At 52.2% G+C, this 19,120-nt stretch overlaps 3 long non-coding RNA genes across 9 annotated transcripts; 1 reads left to right on the top strand and 2 right to left on the bottom strand.

Moving 5' to 3' along the window:
* The first annotated feature begins 8 nt into the window (after positions 1–8).
* Positions 9–3,553, top strand: LOC120324214. The gene is made up of 2 exons (XR_005565337.1): positions 9–753; positions 1,352–3,553. It is a non-coding gene; the product is annotated as an uncharacterized LOC120324214 (long non-coding RNA).
* Positions 16–3,922, bottom strand: LOC113993384. 5 transcript variants are annotated; one of them, XR_005565336.1, is made up of 3 exons: positions 3,882–3,922; positions 1,380–1,447; positions 16–1,276 (listed from the first exon to the last, which is right to left on the bottom strand). It is a non-coding gene; the product is annotated as an uncharacterized LOC113993384 (long non-coding RNA). The 5 variants fall into 5 exon arrangements; XR_005565333.1 differs by having other exon boundaries at positions 16–1,247; XR_005565335.1 differs by lacking the exon at positions 3,882–3,922 and adding an exon at positions 2,172–2,318.
* A 43-nt stretch (positions 3,923–3,965) lies between these two features.
* Positions 3,966–12,569, bottom strand: LOC120324215. Of its 3 annotated transcripts, XR_005565338.1 has the most exons (5): positions 12,442–12,569; positions 11,843–12,001; positions 5,832–5,909; positions 4,423–5,556; positions 3,966–4,004 (listed from the first exon to the last, which is right to left on the bottom strand). It is a non-coding gene; the product is annotated as an uncharacterized LOC120324215 (long non-coding RNA). The 3 variants fall into 3 exon arrangements; XR_005565340.1 differs by lacking the exon at positions 11,843–12,001; XR_005565339.1 differs by lacking the exons at positions 11,843–12,001; positions 12,442–12,569 and adding an exon at positions 9,051–9,087.
* Between the last annotated feature and the right edge of the window lie 6,551 nt (positions 12,570–19,120).

The following is a 19,120-nucleotide window of genomic DNA, read 5'->3' as shown; positions in this document are numbered from 1 at the left end:
AGCCATTCCCAGGGCCCACCTCCCAGAGCTCCCCCGCGCCCCCCACGCGTGTCCCGCCCGCCCCAAATCCCTGCCCTTCCAGCCGGAGCCCAGCAGCCAGCAGCAGCCTTAAAGCCGGGGCCATGTGCCCTCAGCGGCACTAAATCCCGAGCCAGAGCCCTCGGAGATGCCTGAAAGGAAAAGGGGATGCTCGGAGAAAGTTGGGCTTGGAGGCAATTCGCAGTTTTTCGGGGACCCAACCGCAACCGCAGAACCCGTGGACAGCTGGAACAGGTGGGGCAGAGCCGAGGTGCCCTGAAGGCAGGGATGTGCATCCCTTCGCTCGGGGAAAAGAACTTGCCGGGGCCGCTGCCGAGGCTCCCAAGGGACAGCGGCTTCCCGGCCGGAGAGACGTCCTCGCCCGTGCTCAGGGGCTGCCTCGCCCCGGGCCGGGAGCGCGTCCGGCCCCCGCCTTCTCCTGGGCGAACCCATCCCCTGGAGCCCGGCCCGGGGCGGAGAATCGGCCCAATTCCAGCCGACTCGCTCAAGTCCCCCCAGGGACGCCGCCGGGGCCGGGGCAGGAGGGTTACAAACAGCAAAGTCTGTGCAACATCAACCTGTCCTTGTCCCGATCCCGCTCAGCAAACCTGGAACCGCGGCTGCTTCCCGGCAAACCTGGCCTTAAAGCGGCAGCTCTGCAGGGGAATAGCCGGGCTCCAGGAGGCACTGGGAGGCTGTTCCAGCAGGAATTCCCCATGGAATTGCGGGCTGTAGGTAGAATTCCTCTAAACCTGCAAAGCTGAGACCGGAACCCAAACCTGGGCCCCACAAAGAGAACAATCTTTGTGCTGCCCTGTCGGCCAAAGCCCCTGCACTGAGAGATCTTGGCAGCCTGAGGGAGGGCATTCTCTGCATCCCGGCAACCAGCATCTCCCCAGGGGACAATCCAAGTCCCAACCAATTCCTTTGGCCTTTCCACAGGGACAGTGACCCTTATTTGGTTCCATTTCAATGTATCTTTAGTCCCTCAGGGAGCAGCTTGGAGAACTTCCCCTGGGATTCAGAGGCTGAGCAGGGTTTGCTTTGGATTGCCTTGCACCTCTGGCCCCAGCTGGTGCAAACACAACTTGGACCCATGTGGTTAAATGCACTTTCCTACACAAACAGTTGCTGTATCCCCTAGAAATTACCCCAAGTCTGCAGATAAAAATGTCACCTCTGTCCCTCCTAAGTTCTCCCAGGTTCCCCAGCTGGGAGCTGCAAGGAGGCTGTGAATTCAAAGGCAGAAAGAGAAGATCTGTCAGCAAAAGGCACAAAGAAGGGGACAAGTTTCAGAAAACATTTCTGCAATCCAAGGAATAACTCTTTCCAGTTTCCCAGGGAGAAGAACAGGAACTCACAGCCACCAAGGCCTGACAGTCCCCTGCAGCCAGAGCTCAGCACACACCCAGAGAGGCAATTCCAGCATCTAAAGGAAAAAAAAAAAAAGAAGAAAGTGATTTATTTTGTTTTAAAGTTCCTTTAAGTTGTTCCAAGCAAAGCAAGCCCTGCTTTGGTTTCAGTTGGGTGAACAGGGAGCGCTGGGCACAGGGCACGTCATTAATGCCCAGGGGATGGGGCTTTGTGGGGGAAGAGCAGCTGATGGAGTTGCCCAGTCCAATTCCTGCCCAAGGCCTGATGGCCCAGGACAAACCCTCTGGCAGGCAGTGGGTTTGTTCCCTCTCCTGGTCTGTGCCCAGTGTGTCCCTGTGGGCAGTGCCAGGCTGGGGACAGGCACACGCAGCTGGCAGCACTCTCTGCTCCAAAGACACTTCTGGCCTCCTTGGAAACTGCCTCTGACACTTGGATTTCTCCAGGAGAAATTAAGGAATTGCTCGTGGCAGTTTGGAGATGAAGGTATCCCAAAGGGAAGGAAAGAACAAATATTCCTGTCAGAGCCCTTGGGATCTGCTGGGCTGAATTGGGAAGGGTCCCTTATCTGCAGAGCAAATACAGGACAACCTCAAACACAAAGCCCAGACTGTCCAGTGGGGCGTGAAAGCAGCACTGGGACAAAACTCCACTCTCCTGATTCTCTTCAGGGACTGCTCCAATCCAGCTCTGAAGCTGCCAAGCCCAAACTGTCCCCAGCGCTCTGGAACAACAGGATCTTCCCAGGGATGATGTATTGGAAACACAGCCCTCATTCTCACCCTCCACACGCTCCCAGGCTCACCCCAAATTCAGGACAAGGGGCCAAAGGCCACTCGGGCCGGGGCTCTCTCTGTCTCTGCGGGCTCAGGGACTGCAGCCACCAGGGCCCTCCAGCACGGACAGCCTGGACCCAGAGCAGATCCCTGGGCATTAGCAGCATCCTGGGCATACCTGGAGACAGAAACCATCAGCCTCTGGGGACAGCACTTCATTGCCAGCACACACAGCCTGCCAAATTTAGGGCTGCAGCTCTCGGACCACAAAGCCCAGTCTGACCCAGTTCTCCTGGGCACCAACACGGACTCCACAAACCCACAGGAATGACAATCTTCTGCTGCTTTGACAAACTTCAGCCCAGCTTTGCAAACCTCAGTCCCTGCAGCTCCCTGCTCTCCAGAGCCCCGTTCAGGGCTGGCTCCAGTTCCCTGGAGAACCTGCCCCAGCCCCACTCTGGGCCAGCCTGAGCAGAAGCCACTGGGCTGCACAAGGAAGAACCCTCCCCTGGCTGCTGCAGCTGGAGGGAGATCCAGCTCCCAATGGAAGGCTGGCAACAGCCTCCAGATGGTCTCTCCCCAGCCCTTGGCAGTGGCTCAGGATGGCAGCAGCTCCAGTGCCAGCTCGGTCCCTGCACGAGTCCTTGTCCCAGCCCTGCCACACGGACACACACGGGAGACACCCACGGGCACACAGGCCTTGCTTGCACAATTCCTCACCCACAGCTGAGGGAAAGCCACACAATAGTAAGAAATACCCTGTGCTGAGAGCACTCATCACTCCAGTCCATCAGGAGTTGGAGGCAGTTTGGTAGGGAACCCACATTCTGACCCCACCTCTACATTTCTAACAGGTTCTCTTAGAAAGATCCTGGACAGGAACTCAGACAACAGAACCCAAAGACTGCCCAAGCAATAACAGAAGGTTTACCAGGAAGAACAGGAGTTCCTTGTTTTCCTTAACACTCTGGGACTGTAGGACCCAATCTTTGCAACCAAGGGACACCAGAGATGTGATTAATACTTAAACCTCTCCCCCATGGTGCTGTCTCAGAGAAATGGGCCAGCCCTGAGCTACTCCCAGGTGCCTGCAGTGCTTTGGGGAGGGGCAGGACGACGCCCCACTTCTACTTGGAAACATCCAAGATGAGGAAAAGCCACTTCCCTTCTCTCTCTCTGACCCAGAACCAAAGCAGTCCTGTGGGACAACACGGACTATGCATGGAAGGCCCGAGTCAGTGGGGGAAAAAGCACCCTAAACAAAGGAAACCACCCCAAATTTCCAGATAAAAACAGGCTGTGCTCCTTAACAGGAGCACACCAAACTCATTGAAGCCAGAGAGGAAATCACAAACAAATAAAAGACCCAAAAGGATGCTTTGCACTGATACACTCTCTGGTTGATCATTCCAAAGGAGATTCTCCACAGATCAGAAGCAATTACCAATAACTTGTCCTCTGTTGAAAATTAACAACTTGAGGGGCTGGACATGTCCAGTGAGGGTTCAGGGTCTGGTGGGTCCTTTATGGCTGATCCCGACCGGCCCAGGCCAAACCCAACCACCCCCATGGCTGCTCCATCCCAGACCTGGGGGCAACATTCAGACAGTTTGGAAACACTCCCCTTCCCTGCTACTCCCTCCTTCCTTACACATCCAGTGCCCAGGGAGCAAATGCCAACAGGCAGGAGGAGAGAAAGGTGTCCCTCTGACTTACCCCACCCCACGGGCAGCACCAGGAGCCCCCAGCCCGGCCGGCGGGGCTGCAGCCTCTTGCCTTTGGCTGCTCCCAGCCCAGGGCACTTGGCAGAGCTGGGCTGGATCAGGGCTTTGGCCTGGCCTGGAAGAGAGGAGAACAAGGCAATTAAGTGCACTGGGCAAGTCAAAGGCTCCTGCCCTTCACCCTTCTCTTCAATTGCTCACTAGAGAGTTTGAGCCATGAAAAATCCAGGGGGGACAAAAAATAAAATGTGGCCTTTTCCAGCATTTTCATTCCTATCTCTTTCAGGCACTAAAAGCAGGCTCACCTTTCTTACTGCATTCCTTGCCCAATTTGAACAGAACTCTTTTCATTCCAACCCCCCCTTGTGAGTCAGTCCATCCTCTGCCACTGGACTTTGGACAAGGGAAGAGACCCCTGGGATGCTGGATCCCAGGAAAGGAGGGAGAGAAACCTGACAGGGAAAGGATTCAAGGCACTCCAGAACTCAGAAATATGTTCATGCCTTGCCAGCCCACCCCAATTCTGTGCCACCCACCTGAGCTGGGCAGGTGAGGCCAAGGCTCCCCTTCCTCCTGCCAATCACTGTCCCAGCACACGGATCCCCGGGCTGGGCAGCACTTGGGAAAACTTGGGAAAGGCAGAAGGGAAATGGCACTGCCTGTCAGAAAAGGAGTGTCTGTGAACATCCCTTCTGCACCAATGGAATCCCATCCCTCTGCTCCAATAAACCCAGGGCAGGCAGGTCTCTCCAGCCCAGGGAGAGCAGGAAGGAGAACTGCAGGAACACAGGCAGGCACGGGCAGCTCTTGGCACTGATTCCCTGCAGACCTCTCTGCACTTGGGGCTCTTGGCACTTCATTTATAAAGAATGGGGGGGCAGCAGCCCAGGAATGCCCCTCAAAACCAGGGGCCTGGGCAGCTGGAGATTAGAGGAGGGGAGTTGTGAGGGGAGACACAGAGAGAGAACAGGAACAGGGGTTGTTTGGGAACAGGCTGTGTGTCCAGCAGGGAGGGGAACTGGAAACACGGGAGGCTGGAGGAAGGCAGGGGGGGAGCACGGGCCTGCCTTGGATGGATCCTTTTTCCCTTGGCTCAGGGGCCTCAGCTCCACCCTCTCTGGGAGCAGCAGGGAACTGCTGCAGGGGAAGAGTTCATTTAGGCACAAGGCAGTGATGCAGCCACGGGGGCAGGGGAAGAGGGGAGAGGAACTGACACCAAAGTGACACCATCACCACTGAAAGGGACTTTATTGAGCTGCAGCACAAACACAGGCACAGCAGGCCAGGGCAGGAGGTGCCCCCAGGACCACCAGCACAGCAGCTGGGCTGGCAGGAACACCATCTTCTCAAGGGATGGAGCCAGGGGCTGACAGTTGGGATCCATCCTGGGGGCTGGAGAGCACTCAGGCATCAGGGCCAAGTCCTGCCCCCTCACTGCACACAGTTCAGCCCCAGCAGCAGGGGGAGTCTCTGCCTCTCCCTCCACTATTCTTTGGGACCCAACAGCTCAAGGCTGGGGAATTTTAGCTTCATAAATGTTTTACACAGTTGAGTTTCATCAGAACTGGGGCATTTTTGAGTCTTCCTGACTCTTCCAGGGCTGCACTTGCCAGGATCCCTTGGGCCTGGTGTTTTGCTGACAGGCAGGGCACTCAAGGAAACAACTCCTCCTTAGTCAGGGAATAACAGGAACAGTTTGAACAAACACAATCCAACACATGGGATAGAGATTTAGGGGATACAAAAGAAAATGAGCAAGGCATCCCATCCTGACTGCCCCAGAGACAGAACTGTGGCTCAGCAGAAATCCCTCCCCCACGGCCCCCTCCTGCTCCCCCCAGCCCACACAGCAGCTGGGCAGCCCCAGGGCAGCCAATCCCACACAATGAGCCCGACAGACCCCAGCCCTTCCATAACATCCCCCCGGGCACAAAGTGAGACTGACCCCTGGGCAAGGTCCATTTGCTTCCCAGGTCACATTGTCCTGGTGTTGTGTTTTGAGGATGGCCAGGATCCAGAGTTTCTGTAAGATAAAGCTAAAATGTGGCAATATCATTCCCTCCACTAACATTTATTCACACAAACATATTCCCATTTTCCTTGTCCACATTTAATCACTAATTCTGTGATGGTGTCAGCTGGGAGCCGAGTAGCCAAACCACTGCCAACTCACCCCAAATCCCTACAAAGATGACACTGCCCTAGTTCTCCTGTTGAATTGCCACAGGTACAGCACCTAATTCATCTCATGGATGACTTTTGTCTGCCCCCATCATGACTTCAAACTCCCTCTGGCACGGGTTATAAGCTCCTGCTTTCCAAAAGTGTTTCCCACTGAGATATTTGGCTAACCCAGCAGTGAGCCATGCATGCTTCCTCTCTTCTTCCAGCACTTGCTCTGGGGCTTTGCCCCATTGCCCCAGTGATTTGTGCTCACTGTCCAGGGGATCTACACCTGTTGCTTCAACCACAGGGCCGTTGGCAACTCCCTCACGAGGCCTCGCTCCTGCCCCGACCCCTGCTCTGGCTCTGGCTTGGATACACCATCTCCATTTCATGGGGCTGCCTTCCTGAGCATGGCCTGGCCTGTGCATCCTGGAGGACCTTTTTACCCACGGCCTTATGGGGATTTCAGGCCCTCTTACCATTTGTTGTTCCCACTAAAGCTCAATAACATACTCAGAGCTGCGTCTCCAATGGGGTCTACCTTTTTCTGGCTTCCAGTAACTTCCTATTCCCAAATCCCAAAGGCACTTCCTTCCTACCCTACTTCTGCCAGAGGCTCCAATTGGCACCATTACCATTGGCAGGAACCTTTAGTTCCCCCTCTCTGGCTCGTATTGGCCACAGGTCTGGAGCCTGTTGAATTGCTCCCTGAGCTGTTTCAAACCCTCCTGGCTGCTCATTTCCCACTCAAACTCACACTTCTGTCCTGGGACTTTATGGCACGGGCCAAGGATTGGTCCCAAAGGAGGACCTTGTTGTCCCCAAAAGCCAAACCAACCAATAAACTGCTGGGCTTCCACCTTGCTCTGGGGGTGACAAAGCCTGAAGTCTCCTGCCTAGTCCTGGGCAACACTTCCTGGGGACCACAACGCCACTGAGTTCCTAAAAATATCACAGGTTGGGCAGGTGCTTGAATTTTGTCTGGATTAACTTCCCCCCCTTCCTTTCCATGTGCTGCACTACTCATTCTAATGGTGCTTGTACTCCCTGAACCATTCCCTCACTGATCCAACCATCCCTTGTGCCCTCTCTGGCACGGACAGTGGGTCCAGGTGTTCTGCCACACTCCCAGGGCAGAGGGTGGGACTGTGGAGCCACCCTCGAGGGGGACAGGTAAATGTGCCCTGCCTGCCCTGCCCAGGGAAAGGGAACTGCCCCCAGTGTTCCCCAGCACAAGGCAGCCCTTGGAAATATCCACTGCAATGGGACACTCAGGGACAGCAACAAGCACTGCACGAGGCTGCTCTGGCACAGGACCAATATTAAGCTCAGCTTTTCTGTGTACCACTTCACTTTGTTTGCCACTTCATACTGTAATCAGAACTTGCTGCCCTTGCAACTCTTTAGGGTGACCATAAATTAAAGAGGCCTCTGCTCCAGCACCCACAAGGGCCTGAATTGTTTGACAGGATCCATTTTTCCAGGGAATTCAAAGCTCCACCTGAGGACCACGGTCTTTTCTCACCCATCCTTGTGCTGGAGCTTGGCCTCCATCTCACTCTGCTTTCAGTTCTTTCCACGGTTACAACATTGGCAGCCCTGGCCCTGGGTGGAGCTCGGCATCCTGATCCCATCCCTCCTGGCCCCCGGAACCGCTGGCTCAGCAATGGGGGGCCCTCCATTGCCAAGGGCACGGTCCCGTCGGGGCTCACGGGGGGAGCAGGACGTCGAAGGCTCCAGCCCTCCTGCTACAACCTTCCACCACTACAGCCAACAGAGGAGCCTCCCCAGCCCTGCCTCCCAAGGCATCCTCAACAAACCCAGCCCAACTCCACAGGACAAACTGCTCCCTGTCTGCCCAGTCCAGTCTAATCCCAGAGGCTCCCAGGTCATGTGGAACAACTACCCAGGAAATCAGAGACTCCAGTCCATCTCTTCCTAGCAGAGGTTTGGGTGAGTTTGGCAAATAGACAAACTGAGGAATTCCCCAATGTTTTCCCAGGTTAACCCCTGTCACACCAGTCACCTTAACACTGCCAGTCCTTCATTCTCCCTCTATTGTGTTAAGGACTGAGGAAGTTGGACCTGTGTCTGACCAGGACATGTGCAAACCAAATGCTGGGGACTGGAACACACACCTTGCACTCCTGGAGCTCTTACAGTCACATTCAAGAGAAAACAGCCAATTGGACCATCACTGCTCATTTCTTAATCCCAATCCCACACTTCCTTTGCACTTGGAGCACCACTTTTAGAACCCAATTACAGTCCATTAGAGAGCTCCATGTCTAGCAGGGACAGCTACACCTGGGATACTCTCAGCAATGCCTGAATCCATTGCAGGGACCTTGCTTTGAACTCCCCAAGGCCGGGCACCCCGAGGATCTCCCCGAATAATCCTTTCGGTGCGCGCTGGAGTCCTCGGGGTGCCCCAACCCGGGGGGCACCAACAGCACTGTCCCTCCAGGGGGCCAATTTTGTCCTAAACTGCAGGGGGATCTTGCCTGTGTCCCAGACTGGTCCGGGGATCTGAGGCCCTTCCCGAGAAAATCTCGGTGCCGGCGTGAAGGGCCAGAGATCCCTTGGAGCCACGGGAGAGCAGGCACAGAGTCCCTCCTGCAGGGCCAATTTTGCTGCCTGAAATCTGCTCTTCAAGGAAGCTTCTAAGACTCAGTTGGTGAGTTTTAGAAGCCAGGTATTCCTTGCTTACAACACCCTACAATGATCCCAGCCTGTCAGGTGTCCTGGCAATCAGTTCCCAAAGGGCACACGGAGGTGTCTCCACTGCAGCTGATGGGAGGGGTCAGCATTACATGAAGGATCATCTTCCTTCCCTGCATTCCTATTTCATACTCAGGACATTTTCCAACACTTATTACCATACACACCTACCCTTATTTGGTTTCCAAGGGGTTTCACTGACGGGCTTTGGATGTCTTCTCTGTCTGGAGCCCTCAAAGTCCTCAGTGCCTGCCTTAGGAACCTCAACACAACTCACCTGCTTAAACAGGAACTTGGTGCTGCTTGGCTGATGCCTCAGTTCCCTTCTTCCTTCTTTCTTCACCTCCCTTGGTTGCTCCTTTTAAATCCCTTGGCTCAGCTCTGTGCACTTTCCAGGCTACATCCCACTGCAAAAAGGATTAGCTCTTGTTACATCTCAACACTCAGACAGCATTCCCCCTTTTTTCTTGACACTTGGCCATTAGGCCAGTGTCTCCTTATTTAAAGCAGAGTTTGACTCCTCAGTGACAACAACTGACAGCCCTGAGTCATAACACAGGCTGAGACACAAACACGGATGGGAACTCTTGAGGATCCACTTGGTTCTGCTCACCAATCAAAAGGAGCTTTCCTAACTCAAGAATAACAGACCCCAGGTGCTTGTTCTGCAATGTCAACTGCTATAGATGTGACCCACAAGACCTGCAAAGGCCCTTTCCACTTCACCTGCAGGGCTGGCAGTGCCACCACTCGACACGGACCCAGTGGCTGGGCAGGAACGGAGGGGCTGGGGCGTCCAATCCATCGGCCCAGGCGGCACCAGGAGTTCCTGGACTTCCTGAGGGGAGAGCCTCAAGCCAACAAAGGATTAGGAAGAGCATTGTTTCCTTTAATATGTATATCTCCTGGAATATGGGGAGTTGGACAAGGCCTACTGGTGCAACAAGGACACACTCAATGCTATTATTAAAAGGATCTACCAGCACTCAAAAGAAGTCACTGTCCTTCTTTAAGGGGGAACTCAGGAAACTCTCTTTGCCAAGAGCCTCCAGGAGGATTTCCAGCTTTAGAGGCTCTCTTTTAACTATTTTTCCCATCACTGGAGCTGGGTCTATCACCTGCCCTACAGGGGGAACAGCCCACAAAGTTCACTTGCAGGGATGCCATTAACTCAAAGTCCCTTCTCAAGGGGGTCACTGCACACCTTGTCCTTTGTTTGTCCTCCCAAGCAAAGATGCTGCCAACAGTTCTGAGACATCTGGCAGACCCAGAGCTCTCCTCAGGGAATGCTTCAGGTGCTTAAAGGCTGCCCTTGCACCATCTAGCCAAGGTAGCAAATTCTTACAGACTGTTGGAAAAGCTGGCATAACAGTCTTACCACACATCCAGAGGGAGCAATCCAGAGTCCACCCCATCCTACCATTCCCAGGAAGGCAGTTCATGGGCTGTCTGGGGCTCAGGGAGGAGTCATGTGACTTCTTTTCTTCCTTCCTGCTGTCCAGATTTCCTCCTGGAAAAGCAAAGGTTTCTTGGCTTTCCTTGCTCAAGGAGATGCAGCAAAGGCCATCTTTTAAATCCAATACTGGAAACTACTCAAGGTTGTCATTTCAGGGGGTTCTCTCGGGTCCTGCACTAATCAATCATCTTGGCCATTGGTTTTCTTGGCACATTCCTGCATTCACGTTCTACAAGCAAACCAGGAGGAGCAAATTTAGCTGTTCCTGCAACCAATCCAAGCTGGCATTCTGATTTTAAAGGATACTGGGTTTGCCTTACCAAGAGAGATCCCACATTAGGGGTAATACCTACAGGTTCTGCCCTCTTCCACTCTACTGGAATTCCACTGGCCCACACCACAGGAACAACTGCAGCTGCCACTTCAGTCGGGACCTTGCTGCTGACAGGAGTTATTCCCTGCACAACAAGAGCTGCTGCTTTGACACATTTAGTTTCAAGAATTACAGTTTCAATATCCCCAGTTTTCAATTTCATTTCTGCCTCAACTTTTCCACTCAATCTCTTCCTAGCACAGGTTTGGGTGAGTTTGGCAAATAGACAAATGAGGAATTCCCCAATGTTTTCCCAGTTTAACCCCTGTCACACCAGTCACCTTAACACTGCCAGTCCTTCAGTCTCCTTCTATTGTGTTAAGTACTGAGGAAGTTGGACCTGTGTCTGACCAGGACATGTGCAAACCAAATGGGGGGGACTGGAACACACACCTTGCACTCCTGGAGCTCTCACCATCACAGTCAAGAGAAAACAGCCAATTGGACCCTCACTGCTCATTTCTTAATCCCAATCCCACACTTCTTTGGCACCTGGAGCAACACTTTTATAACCTAATTACAGCCCATTAGAGAGCTCCATGTCTAGCAGGGACAGCTACACCTGGGATACTCTCAGCAATGCCTGAATCCATGGCAGGGACCTTGCTTTGAACTCCCCAGGGCCGGGCACCCCGAGGATCTCCCCGAATAATCCTTTCGGTGCGCGCTGGAGTCCTCGGGGTGCCCCAACCCGGGGGGCACCAACAGCACTGTCCCTCCAGGGGGGCCAATTTGGTCCCAAAATGCAGGGGGATCTTGCCTGTGTCCCAGACTGGTCCGGGGATCTGAGGCCCTTCCCGAGAAAATCTCGGTGCCGGCGTGAAGGCCCAGAGATCCCTTGGAGCCACGGGAGAGCAGGCACAGAGTCCCTTCTGGGGGCCAATTCTGCTGCCTGAAATCAGCTCTTCAAAGAAGCTTCTAAGACTCAATTGGTGAGTTTTAGAAGCCAGGTATTCCTTGCTTACAACACCCTACAATGATCCCAGCCTGTCAGGTGTCCTGGCAATCAGCTCCCAAAGGGCACACGGAGGTGTCTCCACTGCAGCTGATAGGAGGGGTCAGCATTACAGGAGGGCTCATTTTCTTTCCCTGTATTCCTGTTCTGTATTATTCAGGACATTTCCCAACACAAACCCTTTTAAGGTCTCTGACGGGCTCCATTGGGGGTCTCTGGTGGTCACCTGTGCCTAGAGCCCCCAGAGTTCTAAGTGACCACCTTATCAACTTCAAGACAACTCACCTGGTTGTAGAGGAACTTGGTGCTGCTTGGCTGCTGCCTCAGTTCTCTTCTTCATTCATTCTTTACTTTGTTTGCTTAGTCCCTTTTAAGGTCCTTGGCTCAGCTCCTTGCAGTTTCTAGAGTACATCCCACTGCAAGAACTACCAGTTCTTGGTACATCTGAAAAGTCAGATATCAGGGAGCGAGGCAGAAATAAACTAATCCAGGGCACTACCTCCAAATATTGGGACAAAAATACCATAACATTCCATGGTCTCCTTTCGTAAATAAACACCAAACAGCTCAGACACAAACAATAACCTGCACACAACAACAATCTGCCACTGGTGGTTCAACCCGGCCAAGTCAGTTGGGAAATCACACAAGGTGAACTTTCTTCCAAGTTTCAGTTATGATACAAAAATCAGGGAGACCAGAGATTCCCCTGTACAGTTTTACTCTGAGGAGAGAAAGAAACCAAAGTCATCCCCAGGGCTGCAATAGCTCAGGCTCCCAAAAAGGCCCAGGGGCTTCAGGTTTCTGAAGGCCTTCCCAGCTTTTCTCTGTCTGGAGCTCTCAAAGTCCTCAGTGCCTGCCTTAGGAACCTCAACACAACTCACCTGTTTACACAGGAACTTGGTGCTGCTTGGCTGATGCCTCAGTTCCCTTCTTCCTACTTTCTTCACCTCCCTTGGTTGCTCCCTTTAAATCCCTTGGCTCAGCTCTGTGCACTTTCCAGGCTACATCCCACTGCAAAAAGGATTAGCTCTTGTTACATCTCAACACTCACATATCATTCCCTCTTTTTTCTTGACATTTGGCCATTAGGCCAGTGTCTCCTTATTTAAAGCAGAGTTTGACTCCTCAGTGACAACAACTGACAGCCCTGAATCCTAACACAGGCTGAGACACAAACACGGATGGGAACTCTGAAGGATCCACTTGGTTCTGCTCACCAATCAAAAGGAGCTTTCCTAACTCAAGAATAACATACACCAGGTCCTTTTTCTGCAACTTTACCTGCTATCAATGTGATCCACAAGACCTGTAAAGGCCCTTTCCACTTCACCTGCAGGGGCTGGCAGTGCCACCACTCAACACGGACCCAGGGGCTGGGCAGGAACGGAGGGGCTGGGGCGTCCAATCCATCGGCCCAGGCGGCACCAGGAGTTCCTGGACTTCCTGAGGGGAGAGCCTCAAGCCAACAAAGGAGTAGGAAGAGCATTGTTTCCTTTAATATGTATATCTCCTGGAATATGGGGAGTTGGACAAGGCCTACTGGTGCAACAAGGACACACTCAATGCTATTATTAAAAGGATCTACCAGCACTCAAAAGAAGTCACTGTCCTTCTTTAAGGGGGAACTCAGGAAACTCTCTTTGCCAAGAGCCTCCAGGAGGATTTCCAGCTTTAGAGGCTCTCTTTTAACTATTTTTTCCCATCATTGTAGCTGGGACTATCACCTGGCCCTACAGGGGGAACAGCCCACAAAGTTCACTTGCAGGGATGCCATTAACTCAAAGTCCCTTCTCAAGGGGGTCACTGCACACCTTGTCCTTTGTTTGCCCTCCCCAGCAAAGATGCTTCCAACAGTTCTGAGAGATCTGGCAGACCCTGAGCTCTCCTCAGGGAATGCTTTAGCTGCTTAAAGGCTGCCCTTGCACCATCTAGCCAAGGTAGCAAATTCTTACAGACTGTTGGAAAAGCTGGCATAACAGTCTTACCACACATCCAGAGGGAGCAATCCAGAGTCCACCCCATCCTACCATTCCCAGGAAGGCAGTTCATGGGCTGTCTGGGCTCAGGGAGGAGTCACGGGGCTTCTTTTCTTCCTTCCTGCTGTCCAGATTTCCTCCTGGAAAAGCAAAGGTTTCTTGGCTTTCCTTGCTCAAGGAGATGCAGCAAAGGCCATCTTTTAAATCCAATACTGGAAACTACTCAAGGTTGTCATTTCAGGGGGTTCTCTCGGGTCCTGCACTAATCAATCATCTTGGCCACTGGTTTTCTTGGCAGGTTCTTGCCTTCATGTTCTACAAGCAAACCAGGAGGAGCAAATTTAGCTGTTCCTGCAACCAGTCCAAGCTGGCATTCTGATTTTAAAGGATACTGGCTTGGCCTTACCAGGAGAGATCCCACATTAGGGGTAATACCTACAGGTTCTACCCTCTTCCACTCTGCTGGAGTTCCACTGGCCCACACCACAGGAACAACTGCAGCTGCCACTTCAGTCGGGACCTTGCTGCTGACAGGAGTTATTCCCTGCACAACAAGAGCTGCTGCTTTGACACATTTAGTTTCAGCAATTACAGTGTCAATATCCCCAGTTTTCAACTTCATTTTTGCCTCAACTTTTCCACTCAATCTCTTCCTAGCACAGGTTTGGGTGAGTTTGGCAAATAGATAAATGAGGAATTCCCCAATGTTTTCCCAGTTTAACCCCTGTCACACCAGTCACCTTAACACTGCCAGTCCTTCAGTCTCCTTCTGTTGTGTTAAGAACTGAGGAAGTTGGACCTGTGTCTGACCAGGACATGTGCAAATCAAATGGGGGGGACTGAAACACACACCTGGAACTCCTGGAGCTCTCACCATCACAGTCAAGAGAAAACAGCCAATTGGACCCTCACTGCTCATTTCTTAATCCCAATCCCACACTTCTTTGGCACTTGGAGCACCACTTTTATAACCTAATTACAGCCCAGTAGAGAGCTCCATGTCTAGCATGGACAGCTACACCTGGGATACTCTCAGGAATGCCTGAATCCATTGCAGGGACCTTGCTTTGAACTCCCCAGGGCCGGGCACCCCGAGGATCTCCCCGAATAATCCTTTCGGTGCGCGCTGGAGTCCTCGGGGTGCCCCAACCCGGGGGGCACCAACAGCACTGTCCCTCCAGGGGGGCCAATTTGGTCCCAAGGCTTCAATGGACAGCCCAAAAGGCATTTATAGAGTCCTTCTTTGGAACCCACCAATGTGTACGGGGAGGAAGCCACAACAAGGCCTCATTTCTAAAGGCAGAGGGATCTCGCCTGTGTCCCAGACTGGTCCGGGGATCTGAGGCCCTTCCCGAGAAAATCTCGGTGCCGGCGTGAAGGGCCAGAGATCCCTTGGAGCCACGGGAGAGCAGGCACAGAGTCCCTCCTGGGGGCCAATTCTGCTGCCTGAAATCAGCTCTTCAAAGAAACCTCTAAGACTCAGCTGGTGACTTTTAGAAGCCAGGCATTCCTACGGACTCTAATATATTTTAAGAGCTCACTGAGTGAAAAAACATAAAGCTTTTATCAGGGACACCTGACCTCCAACAGACAGCTTTTTTCCCCTTTCAGTACAGAATTACTTCCATGGTATTATTTAATAGGAACTGCCCAGGAACCCCAGACTGTGCTTTCCAGAACAGAAAACAAATAGAGGGAAAGAGCTTTGCACAAGTGTAACACACTCCAGAACAGACCTGACTTTAGTTCTATTCTTTGTGTTCAAATATAGCAAACAGAAGCTCCAGCAGGAGAGCTGGCACATTACCCATGGTACCCTGAAATTCCATCTTACGAGGGCTGTAGGAAAATCGCAGCTGTACGAGTCCCTTGTGCCTGCAGATGCCTGGGGATCCTCTCCATCCACCTCGTGCTCTTTCCTCTGCACGGGGAAAGGCTTTGGGATTCCGAGGCCCCCCAGCTCCCCCGGCCCACAAACCCAGCGGCCAAGGCGCTCTCCCCTCCGCAGCCCGGGCAGCAGCGGGGCCGCGCCCTCAGCCCTCACACACACAACCGACCCCACCCGCCCCGCCGGCCCTTTATACCACGGGCCGGCAGCACTGCCCAATCAGCGCTCGAGCGCCTCCGCCCAATCCCAGCCCGCCTGGCCCCGCGGCCTCGCCCCGCCCGCTCAGCCCGGCCCCGCCCCTCGGCGCGGCCCCGCCCCCCGTTCCCTCAGCGCGACTCCCGCCGCCGCCGCAGCCCCGGCGGGCGCTGCTGGGGCCGGGGAAGGGCGGGTGGGAGCTCCGCGGTCACGGCCCGGCCGGGAGCTCTCCCGGGACAAGGGGAGCGGGGCGGGGAGCGGGGCCTGCGGGGACAGCGGCGTTCTTGGGGACGGGCAGGGCGGGGCAGGGAGGATCGGGGGCGGGGCCGGGCGGATCGGGGGCGGGGCCGGGCGGATCGGGGGCGGGGCCGGCGCGATCCCGCGGCGCTTCGCGCTGTGCTCTGGGGTTGTCTCGGGCTGGTTTTGGGTGCGGGTTTTGGGGGACTCCGCACACCCTCCCCTGGTCACAGCCCCGCCCCAGCTCGCGGCTCCCCGCTGCACTCCCCGCACCCCTCGCTCAGCTCCGCGGGGATTTGTGCCTCCTCTGAAGGTGGCGAATGTCTGCAAAGCGAGTCGGGAAGCCGCTCCCAGTCTTTCTTTTCCAGCCTTTTCTGCCCAGCACCGCAGTGGTCGAAAAGGAAACCAGAAAAACAGGAAAAGAAAAAAAACCCCAAACCGCACCGTGCCAACCCCCAGCTCCTCCCGCTTCTTCCTGAGAGAAGACTGGATTAATCTAAATCAATATATAGCATTTATGTATTTTCCTTACGGTCTGTGTACACTTTAGAAGTAAGGAAGTTACACACACCACAGCTTTGTCTGCCTACCCTCAAAAAGCCACGTACTGTGTTTTCTCCCTGTGTAGCTCTTGTTTAGAGATGCAACAAAAATTAAATGACTTGTAATTTAAGATCAGACCCAACATCTCTCCCTCTCTCGTCTCTCAAATACACATGGACATGTATTTCGCTTTGCTGCTATTCACCAGGTTTGGAGGGAGGCTTTTTAAAGCAGATGGAGCCTGTGCCACATCTTTGCCAAGTACCTCAATCTGGCAGTGTTTAATTGTCACTTCTTATCCACAAGAAACCCCAGAGGTGATGACCAGCTTAGCTCTCCAGCTCTCCCTGGTCAGAGCTAAAAGACAAGCGTTCTAAAGATAACAGAGAAATTTGGTTTCAGAAGTAAAAATTCAAAAAGACAGAAGTCAAGGGGCTTAGTAGAATTTCAGAACCGACTCTTGGTTTTACTTCTTTCGCCCTTTAAAGACAGGATGAAGATGATGTAGCTGAAATTCACAGTAATTTACTCTCTGGATTTTCACTGTTCCTTCGCTGCTTCCGATTCCCTCCTGCTTCCAACAGTGCTTGAGTAGAGTAAAATACCTAAAAAACTTCAGGAGTGTGGCCCAGAACCACCAGACTGCAGACCCATTTCTTCCTGCCCAGAGAGGTTGTGCAGTAAGTCTGGCCTGCTGAGATTTCTTACTTTCTCACTTGATGGTTAATTACTTGCAATCACCTTCCTTCTTTACCTACAGATGTACTTTGAAGATTAATACCTTAAGAAGTGTGAGCTGCTCCTGTAATTACACGCTCCAGCCAGGACAGCTGGGAATTCCATGCTCATGAGCACCGGCAGAGCAGCCACTCACCTGCACGTCCCCTCTGGGGCTTGAGAACTTACCTGCTGCAGAGCCAAAGGGCTTGTACCCACCAGGACAGAACTTCACAAGTTCTGGAACCTGAGTGAGAGTTTATAGGTTGATCTGCTCAGTGTTCTGAGAGGAACTGTTTTGTTTTTGATTGCCAAGGATCGTGGTGTTATTCTCAATGCGGCGGAGAAGGCACAGTCACCACACTCTCACTGATCCTGGAGATATTGTCTCCTTCCTACTCTGTTTCCATCCCATTCCTTCCAAAGGACCAAAGCTTTCCAGCTTTCAACACAGGACTGACAGGGTTGTATGACTTGGCAGGATGAGATGGCACATTGCTGCAGGAACACCAGCAAAGGCTGCCTGATAACCCACCTACAAGATGTCCTTGCCTTAGGAAGCCAGTCTCTTTCCAGAAAAAACAACTTCTGTGGCTGATCTGTCAGCTAACTTGGGTGTGAGAGCGTCAGCCAAAAGCCTTTCCTTCCTCTCTTCCCTATTTGCACCTTTCCCCAACCTCCATCTCATATTCCTGCTAGAGAAGGTGGCCACTCTTTCCCTGTGGAAGTAAAAATAAGGAATAACCTTTTCTTTTGCTCCAAGACAGGTTGCTTAACTACCTGCCTCTTGCCCTGAAAAATGGGCTTTATTATTTATTTATTATTTTTTAAGTTTGTTTAGCACAAACACTCTCAATATCTTATATGTTTTTCTCATGAGCATCCCAGTGGATGTCTTTCCCATTTTGGCCTGCATTTTCTCACAGAGGCAGTACCGAGCAAGGTGAAAGCTATGACCTCAAAATCTTTAAAACTTGATATGACTGGATTTTCCAAGCCCTTTACCTGGTGGAAACTAGAACGGGGCACCCAACTCTTTACTGCTCACACAAGGCATCTGCATCAACGTATTTTGGCATTAGCTGACACTGTGGGTTATAAAAATAACCTGCAATAACTGTCATGAGTTTTTATTCAAACTGGAACCAATCATTCAATAAGCAATTCTTAGCCTCATGCAAATTATGCTGCAATCACGGGGAATCAATGGAATTACTTCCTTTGGCTTCAGGTGGCGTGCATGGCATTAAAAATGAAGGATGGAGCTTAAAATTCAAAAGAAGCCCCATTAATAGTCGGTTTCTTCTTCCAAAAGGCCTGTTGGGCTAAAAAAAGAAGGTTAAAAAAAGAACTTTGGTTTTTCTCCGTTGGACTAAAAATGGCATATTTTGTTTGGTCATGGAATAAACAGTGCTCAAATGTGCAAAAGAATTGAACCAGAGTTTGAATGGAATTCGTATAAATTTTAAGACAGGGTTTCTTCAGCGGCAAGAGGAAGAAAAGTTGTTTATTCTGAAAACTTCAGAGGTAAATATAAATGCACTCAAGTGACCTATGGAGCTTCAGGAGAGGTCAGACTCCTTAGGTATCAGGATGAAAAGTAAATTGTCATTGCTAATTGGAAATCACCACAGCCAAAAGGATCATTAACAGCTCGGGACCACAGAGCATGGGAGGGTTTAAAAATAGAAATGTGTCCGTGCCTTGACGTGAGACTTATTCATCCTTAAGCTATTTGAGACTGCAAAATATTTGTAGGACAGTATCTTAGAAACACAATGACATAGAAATCCAGAAGATTTAGACTCCTGCTGGCCACACAATAGGGTGGGTATGATTTCCTCCCCGGATGCACCAACCGACATTGTCTCTTTGCTACAAACTTTGGATGGCAAAAAGCAAACTGATTTAGCAACGGTTCAAAAATGATCTGTAGATGGCTCTGTAGAGCCATTTCCAGCAGTAATCTTTCCTCTCTTGGACCAAGCAAACTGGTATAATGAC

Source organism: Pipra filicauda, unplaced genomic scaffold, assembly GCF_003945595.2.
Source record: "Pipra filicauda isolate LSUMZ 115617 unplaced genomic scaffold, ASM394559v2 scaffold45_size4122338_pilon, whole genome shotgun sequence".
In the NCBI taxonomy this organism is placed as follows: domain Eukaryota; kingdom Metazoa; phylum Chordata; class Aves; order Passeriformes; family Pipridae; genus Pipra; species Pipra filicauda.
Note: the sequence above shows the minus strand (reverse complement) of the source record. Positions and strands in the feature narration are given on the sequence as shown.